This window comes from Pongo abelii, chromosome 10, assembly GCF_028885655.2.
Source record: "Pongo abelii isolate AG06213 chromosome 10, NHGRI_mPonAbe1-v2.0_pri, whole genome shotgun sequence".
NCBI lineage: Eukaryota > Metazoa > Chordata > Mammalia > Primates > Hominidae > Pongo > Pongo abelii.
The window spans coordinates 72,374,889-72,384,186 of record NC_071995.2 but is presented as its reverse complement, the minus strand read 5'-3'; the positions used below and the strand labels follow the sequence as shown (position 1 = coordinate 72,384,186).

The following is a 9,298-nucleotide window of genomic DNA, read 5'->3' as shown; positions in this document are numbered from 1 at the left end:
TAAGAATAGACTCTAAAACTGGTGATCAGCAGTGAAAGAGAGCTTAAATATATCAGTTTCTTATTTGTTTATGTTAAATAAGCAAGAGAAGAAAGTTTAAAGATATCAGTAATATAGCAATTGAGACTCTATTTAATTTGTTCCACAGAGTCAGCATTTTTGCTTAATTTAAATGTTTTGAATCTATTTAATTTTTAAATTAGATTTATCTTTATAAATATTGTTTTTAAATTATTGTGAGAGCACAGAAGAGGAAAATCATGTGTGACAGACATGTTTAGGCAAAACCAAACAAAAACAAAAACATATGGGTAATATATCTGATTCTATCAATGTTGCAAGACTTTCTCATCAAGCTATTTATCTAGTGATCTGCAAATGGGCATGGCATTTTCTAAGCCTTCCAAATCAGTGTGATGCAGCCTAAGAGCTACCACATCAAGTCTCTTATCTATAGGATAAGCCGACTAAACTCATTTGCAAGCCCTGACTTTTTCCTTCTATTCTCATCTTGAGTGGCTCATTAACGGGGAGTAGTAGTATCAATGTATCAGTGAGCTGGTTAAAGCCTGTCAGCATGAACTTAGATTTCAAAGTGGATGTGACTGAAGCAGTGACTGTCATTTTCATATAGCAACCATTCTGTGGAATTTGATGATCTCCAGATTAGGAGCAGAACGGGGATTTTCTGAAAAATGTGTGCCTATAGACAGCAGCTTCAGTCATATCCAAGAGTTCCAAGTTGTTGCTGCTGATGGCATATCTTATGGTTGTAAAACTTGCCTAACCAGCCTCCAAAATAAGTGAATTCCTTTCAAGGTATACATTCCTTACTAGTCCTGTTTCTCTAACTGAACCCTGACTAATAATACATTTATTAATGTGAGAGAGGTAACAATGCATTACTCCAAATGTTATGTCATAAAAGGTGAAACAGCTTCTGTTTGGCTATCTTTCAGTTGCTTGCCCTGGAAACCAACCATGATGCTGTGATGAAATGCAGGCAACTGAGTTGTGTTTCAGCCCAAAGCAGCAAATGGGATCCAGGTGACTGACATCATTATCTATCAGACATGTGAGAGAACTCCTTAGGATGATGTTAGTCATTATCTGCAACCACATGAGAAACCCGGAGCAAGAACCAGCCAGCCAAGGCCAATCTCTAGAACTTTGAAAGATAATCATAAATGAAGGTGTCATTTTACACTATTGTTTACACTACTCTGTGCTTTTCACACAGCAATACATATCAGTTACAGACTGCATTTATGTTTTGTTAAAATCACAAATTTGGAACCACATTTTCACAATTTGCTTTCTTACATTCTAAGTTATGGATTTCCACAATAGAAATGTTAACAAGATTTGGAAGAAAGGAGTTAAGCAGCAGTCTTGTTTATGCTTGGAAAATCAGACTAGAGTGAGATGCTCTTACAAGTCACATATTTTAATGTGGATCTACTGGCTCACATCATTGGCTAGAGGCAGTAGCTAGCCCACAACAGCTTTAGATTCTGCCAGATCTCCTTGGGACTGCAGCCAGACCCAGAGCTCCTTCAGCTTCCATCTGATCTCTTTCTTCAGTTTCCCTGGATCCTAGACCACGCTTACATGAAACTCTGTAGAGAAATATCTTGGCTATACTGCAGGCCCCCCATACAAACAAAATTGTAGGCTAGAGACAATGAGAAAGTAATATAGCTTTATGTGATGGACAAATTTCAGTTTATCCTCATGAGTTTCAGCTCATTCTCAAATACTCTAGTTTGTCTTTCTTCTCTCTCATTTTATTTCTATTTTTCCTTTCTAGCTTCAGGACCATCATCTGACACAGAGGAAGAAGACTTACATAGAATGCCTAACCAGCACCCAAGATCATGTAAGGTTTAAACTTTATAATACATCCATTTTGTTTCTCATAGTTCTCCTTTTCTCATCAAATCAGAACTGATAACTATGATCCATATTTTGAAACCCAGTGTCCTGTCTGAAGTTTCTGCTTTCAATGATTCCAAGTGTCTTAGTTCAGGCTGCTATAATGAAAACACCATAGACTGGGTAACAGAAACAACAAACATTTTTTTCTTGCAACTCTGGAGACTGGCAAGTGTAAGATCAATCAAGGCACTGGAAGATTTGGTATCCGGTGAGGGCCCACTTTCTGGTTCATAGATAGCCATCTTCTGGCTGTGTCCTCACATGGTAGAAAAAGAGAAAGAGTTCTCTGGGGTCTTTTTTTATAAAAAGGGCACAAATCCCATTCATGAAGGCTCCACCGTCACAACCTAATCACCTCCCCAAGGCCTTACCTCCTCATACTGTTACATTGTGGGTTAGGATCTCAACATATAAATTTGGTGAGAACACAATTGATCCTCAGCAACCAGTCTCACTCATGCCTCTGTTCACTAACTTCTTTCTATGTTTTGAAACCCAGATGTGAAATAGACCCCCTTTCCTTGAGTTTTTTTGTAGTCACTGTTCGTTGAATATTTCATTGAAGTTCTCAACCAGTGGAGAAGTTTTACATTAAAAGTATAATGTAAAATTTATTTGGCCACTTTCTTTTTCACATTTTTTGTTGTCCACCTGCCTTTGCACCCTCCATCCTCCAGGCACTTTGCTCAGTTCTAGAGTGTCTCTAAGACTGTGCTTACCTGTCTATGTTTTTCTGTTTCTCCAGATACTCCTTACCCCTGAATCCCAATATATCTGTTTTCCTCACTTTTACTTCAGAACCATTCATTTCTCCCCTTAATATCTGTATGCAAAGATGCTAGAAGTACTTTCTAAATGAAGGCTTATCTATACTATGTGTCATCTTTTAGTAGCATAGAAAAGCTGAAAGAATATTGAAATTGAAATCTGAATGTTTTATAATTCTCCAGATTGTTCTTATATGTTTGAAAATTTCAAATATAGAAAAATATATACATATTTTTAAATTGGGAATCTATTCATTTAATAAATTGCTACTGAGTACCTTCTATGTATCAGACATTGTTCCAAATGTTGGTGAGGCGATGAACTAAACAAACATTTCACTCTCATGCAGCTTATCTCCTAGTGGCATGTGTGAGTGTAGATAGATGATAAAGTATAGTTTATATATTATATCCATTGGAGACCACTTCTATGAAGATAATTAAAGCAGGATAAGAACAATAATGATAGGCTGTTATTTTGTACAGGGTGGTCATGAAAGATTTCAACAATAAAGATGTATTTGAGCAGAGACTTAACAGGAGGGAGGAAACAAGCCATGCAGCTATTTCACTGAAGAGTATTTCAGGTAAACTAAACAACAAGACTATCCATGAAACTCAAAAGCAGAGTAGGTAAGTAGAAAGGTGGCAAAAGTAGAGTCGTGGAAATATGGGGAGGCAGAGTTACAGCAAATAGGGACACTTTAACAGCAAGGACTTGTATTCGGAGTGTGATGGAAAGTCAAAAATCTCTGAACAAAAACTATGATTTCACTGATTTAATATTTTTTGTTTTTAAGATTAAATCACAGAATTAAGAATCACAGGCAGAAGCAAGGAAAAAAATTCTGAATTCTCATTACCTCTAAAATTATTTACTTAGGCAATAAGTGAATGTAAGCTTAGTGTAGGAAATAACTTTTTTGTGTTTTGCTTGCTGTTGGATCCTCAGAAGCTAGAGTAAATTATTATACAATAAGTGCTCAATAAATATTTTCTATGTATTGGCTTGTACCAGACCAATCAATCTTGGCCAAGGTGAGTATTTATAAACATGGCTGCAACATTTGAACAGCTTAAAGTTGTTCATAATATTATTTATTACTATTTTAATGTCTGTAATATCAGTAGCGATGATTCCTTCTTCATTTTTGGTATTAGAAATTTTTATCTTATTTATTTTTTCTTAGTTAACCTGGCTAAAGGTTTATCTATTTTATTGATCTTTTCAAAGAACCAGCTGTTCAATTTGTTTATTTTCTCTCTTGATTTCTTATTTTTTTATTTCATTGATTTCTGCTCTAATTATTACTTTTTTCCTTCTGTTTAAACAGGTCTTCTTTCTTTAGTTTCATAAGATGGAAACTTGGGTCATTTATTTTAGACTTTTGTATGTATTCAGTGCTATTAATTTGCCTCTAAGCACTGTTTCTGTGGCATCCCACAAATGTTGTTTTATTTTCATTTTCATATTAGTTCAAAATATTTTTTAATATCTCTGGCAATATCTTCTTTGCATTATGTTGTATTTAGAAATACATTGTTTAATCTCTAAATATTTCTAAATTTTTCAGCTATTTCCAGTCACCTGTAATTTCTAGTTTAATTCTAGTGTGGTGTGGTACATACTTTTTATTTATATTTTTTACATTTGTTCAAGTGTATTTATCTCAGTTAATATTCCATATAAGCTTGAGAAAAATGTATATGCTGCTGTTGTTGGATGAGGTATTCTGCAAACATCAATTAGATCCACTGATTAATTGTGTGGTTCAGTTTGAAAGTATCATTGTTGTATTAGGGTTTTCTTAGAGGGACATATATACATATATATCCTATTAGTTATCCTATATATCTTACATACATATATATAGAGGAGTTTATTAAGTATTAACTTACATGATCACAAGGTCCCGCAATAGGCTGTCTGCAAGCTGAGGAGCAGAGAAAGCCAGTTCCAGTCCCAAAACTGAGGAACTTGGAGTCCGATGTTTGAGGGCAAGAAGCATCCAGCATGAGAGAAAGATGTAGGCTGCAGAGGCTAAGCCCATCTCTCCTTTTCACGTTTTTCTGCCTGTTTTATATTTTCTGCCAGCTGATTAGATCATGCCTACCAGATTAAGGGTGGATCTGCCTTCCCCAGCCCACTGAATCAAATGTTAATACCTTCTGGCAACACCCTCAGATACACCCAGGATCAACACTTTGTATCCTTCAATCCAATCAAGTTGATACTCAGTATTAATCATCACAAGTCCATCCCTTGTGAATTTGAACCAATACATATCTCCTGAGATCATAAATAATCTTCAGATAAAGACAATAATAAAGTCATAATTATACCTAACATAATACCTATCCTTCGTACAACCTGAAACGCACCAATCCCCAACCCAAATACTATTACATAAAGTTAAAAATACTTAAATGCTGATATGAACTCAATAAATCTTATGTCACATGATAAAGGAAAAGGAAGTAAAATGAATATCTTAGTACAAGTGCATACATGCACAAACACATCTTTAACAAAAGAAGGAGGAAATACTCATGACAATTACAGTCCTCATTTCTGCAGCTGGTCACATGGTTGTAGCTGGTATTGATGACTACCTTCTTCAACTACCCATTCTGTATGCCCTTTGCCTTCAGCAAGCATCTCAGCAGGTCATGGTTTATTTCCTGTGGAATGACCCAAACCTTCATTCCTGAAGAGCCTGGGCCATTTGTAGTCGTGCCTGGATTGGGCTGTTGTAGCTTCCCATTAACCTTAATCACAGGGCATGGTAATACTAAGAGACGCCCTAATGGATCTTTGTATTCCATGCATGCTCTTCCTTACCTCCATTGTGGAGTAGTAGACTGATTTCATCTTGATAGTCAGGGGTCAATCACCCCAGCCAACACGGTAACTCCCTTCTTAGCCTGTTGACTTAAAGGTAGGAGGAGCCCAAAGTGTCCGGGTGGCAATCTTAACTTCCAGTTTTATGGAATAATTGTTGTGTCTCCTGGTGGCAGCATTCCTCACTCTGGAACTAAGACCTCTAGGCCATCAGAATGTAATGTCACAGGAACAGGAAGTAAAAATTTTGCTAGTGGATCACTAGGGGTGATAGTGAGTGGTGCCACTTCCACTTCCACCCCTTGATTACTGGACCTGTAAATCCTGGCTATGGGAGAAACAGTACCATATACTGGATGCTGATTTAGAGCATACACAGCCTTCTGGAGAACTTTGTCTAAACCCGCAAAGTATTGTCACCTAGTTGGAGTTGTAATTGTGACTTCAAAAGGCCATTTCACTGTTCTATCAATCCAGCTGCTTCCAGATGATGGGGAACATGGTAAAACCAGTAAATACCATGAGGATGAGCCGAATGCTGCACTTCTTTAGCTGTAAAGTGAGTGCCTTGGTCAGAATTTCTATGCTGTGTGGAATACTATAGAAAAGGCATTCTGTGAGTCCACGGATGGTGGTCTTGGCAGAAGCATTGCATGCAGGATAGGCTAACTCGTATCTGGAGTAAGTGTCTATTCCAGTGAGTACAAACCTTTGCCCTTGTCATGATGGAAGAGGTCCAATATAATCAACATGCCACCAGGTAGCTGGCTGATCACCCTGAGGAATGGTGCCATATCGAGGGCTCAGTGTTGGTCTGTGCTGCTGGCAAATTGGTCACTCAGCAGAGGTCATAGCCAGGTCAGCCTTGGTGAGTGGAAGTCCATGTTGCAGAGCTACTGCATAACTTCTATCCCTGCTACCATGGTCACTTTGTTCATGGGCCCATTGGGCAATGACAGGCGTGGCTGGGGAAAGAGACTGAGTGGTGTCCACAGAATGGGTCATCCTATCCAGTTGATTATTAAACTGCTCCTCCGCTGAGATCACCTCTTGGCGAGCACTCACATAGGATACAAATAACTTCACAGTTTTCAACTACCCAGAGAGGTCCATCCACATACCTCTTCCCCAAATTTCTTTCTCACCAATTTTACAATCATGCTTCTTCCAGATCTCTGACCATTCAGCCAAACCATTGGCTACAGCCCATGAATCAGTATATAATCACACATCTGGTCATTTCTCCTTCCATGCAAAGTGTACAACCAGGTGCACAGCTTGAAGTTCTGCCCACTGGAAAGATTTCCCTTCACCGCTGTCCTGCAGGGATGTCATAGAATGGGGCTGTAGTGCTGCAGCTGTCCACTTCCGGATAGTGCCTGCGTATCATGCAGAACCATCTGTGAACTAAGCCCTAGTCTTCTTTTCCTCTGTCAACTCCCCATGATCATAGAGAAATCCCCATGAGGCCTTCAGTGCAGGCTGAGGGAGAGAAGGCAGGGTGGCAGGAGTGGATACCATGGGCATTAGAACCACTTCCTCAGGTAACTTTTTGTGCCTTCAGGACCTGCTCAAGCCCCATCACATATATCACTTCCATTTAATGATGGAATGCTCTTGTGCCTGGGTCATTCATGGCTAGATGGGTCAGAAAGCACCCAGTTCATAATAGAAAGTTTAGGTCGCATGGTGATTTGATGACCCATAATCAAATGTTCAGTTTCCACAAAAGCCCAGTAACAGGCCAAGAGCTATCTCTGAAAAGGAGAGTAGTTATCTGCAGAAGATGACAGGGCCTTGCTCCAAAATCCTAGGGACCTCTGCTGTGATTCACCTATGACAGCCTCCAAAGGCTCCAAACAGCATCTCTTTCTGCCACTGACACCAGAAGCAGCATTGGATCTGCTGAGTCATATGGCTAAAGTGGCAGAGAAGCTTGCACAGCAGCCTGAACCTGTTGCAGAGCTTTCCCCTGTTCTGCACCCCACTCAAAACTGGCAACCTTTCAGGTCACTTGATAAATGGGCCAGAGTAACACACCTGAATGAGAAATGTGTTGGCTCTAAAATCCAAATTGGCTACTAGGCATTGTGCCTCTTTCTTGGTTGTAGGAGGGGCCAAATGCAGCAACTTATCCTTCACCTTAGAAAGAATATCTTAATAGGTCCCACACCACTGGACCCCTAGAAATTTTACTGATAGAAGTATACTGAATTTTAGTCAGATTTATTTCCCATCCTCTGGCCAGCAAACGTCTCACTAGTAAGTTTAATGCGTTGCTACTTCTTGCTCACTGGATCCAATCAGCATAATATCATCAATGTAATTGACCAGTGTGGTATCTTGCAGAAGTAAAAAGTGATCAAGGTCTCTCTGAATAAGATTATGATGGAAAGCCAGAGAGTTCATGTACCGCTGAGGTAGCACAGTAAAGGTATATTGCTGGCCTTGCCAGCTGAAGGCAAATTGCTTCTGGTGGGCCTTATGGACAGGAATAAAGAAAAAGGCATTTGCCAAGTAAATGGCTGCATACCAGGTACCAGAAGATGTGTTAATTTGCTCAAGCAGTGAAACCACATCTAGTACAGCAGCTGCAACTGGAGTCATCACTTGGTTAAGCTTACGATAATCCACTGTCATTCTCCATCCATCTGTCTTCTGCACAGGCCAAATAGGAGAGTTGAATGGGGATGTGGTGGGAAACACCACCCCTGCATCTTTCAAGTCTTTGATAGTGGCACTAATCTCTGGAATCCCTCCAGGGATGCGATATTGTTTTCAATTTACTATTTTTCTAGATTGAGGCAGCTATAGTGGCTCCCATTTGGCCTTTCGCACTATAATAGCCCTCACCCTACCAGTCAGGGAGCCAATGTGGGGGCTCTGTCAGCTGCTAAGTATGTCTATGCCAATTATGCATTCTGTCACTGGGAAAATGACCACAGAATGAGTCCAGGGACCCACTGGACCCACCGGACCCATCAGACCCACTGTAAGTTGGACCTGAGCTAAAACTCCATTAATTACCTGACATCCATGAGCCTCTACTTTAACTGGAGGACTGCAACAACATTTTGCGTCCCCTGGAATCAATGTCAGCTCAGAGCCAGTGTCCAGTAGTCCCTAAAATGTCTGATCATTTCCCTTTCTCCATTGCACAGTTACCCTGGGAAAAGGCCACAGGTCTCCTTGTGGAAGAATGGGAGAAAGATTCACTGCATAAATTGTCCATATGTAGTGGAATCCTTCCTTGAGGGGACCTGGCCTCCCCTTCATTCAAGGGATTCTGGGTCTGTAAACTGGCTCAAGTCTGGAAATTGATTGAGGGGCTGTGATTCCCTGTTTTTATAATTCAAATTAGTCTTTTGCTCATTCTACTTAGAAGTTTTCTGTTTGTATAATTTAAATAGGAATGCTGTAGGCTTCCTATCAATTTCACTTCTAGGAACACTGTGATTAATTAGCCAATGCCAGAGCTCTATGCGAGTCAGATTATTCTGATTGTCGCTTTGCTTTTGCTTTTCATTACTGTAACTATACCCACATTGCTTCTGATGGTTGAGTGCTGCCACTTGGTCCCTGCCATCTTGGGATCCAATTATTCCCATTGTATTTAAATGTTGTAGTTGAGCAACTGTGGTTCCCACCGTTAGATTTGACATACAGGGAAGAGCAATTACAAGGCTCTTCAAAGATGCAGGTTCTGCCCTCACAAATCTATTTTGCAAGACGTTGGTCAAGGCTATATCTT

General features: G+C 39.6%; 1 long non-coding RNA gene across 1 annotated transcript; it reads left to right on the top strand.

Annotated features, from left to right (window-relative positions):
- The first annotated feature begins 961 nt into the window (after window positions 1-961).
- LOC129049167 (uncharacterized) lies at window positions 962-3,335 on the top strand. The gene is made up of 3 exons (XR_008512000.2): window positions 962-1,047; window positions 1,811-1,879; window positions 3,192-3,335. It is a non-coding gene; the product is annotated as an uncharacterized LOC129049167 (long non-coding RNA).
- Window positions 3,336-9,298: the final 5,963 nt, after the last annotated feature.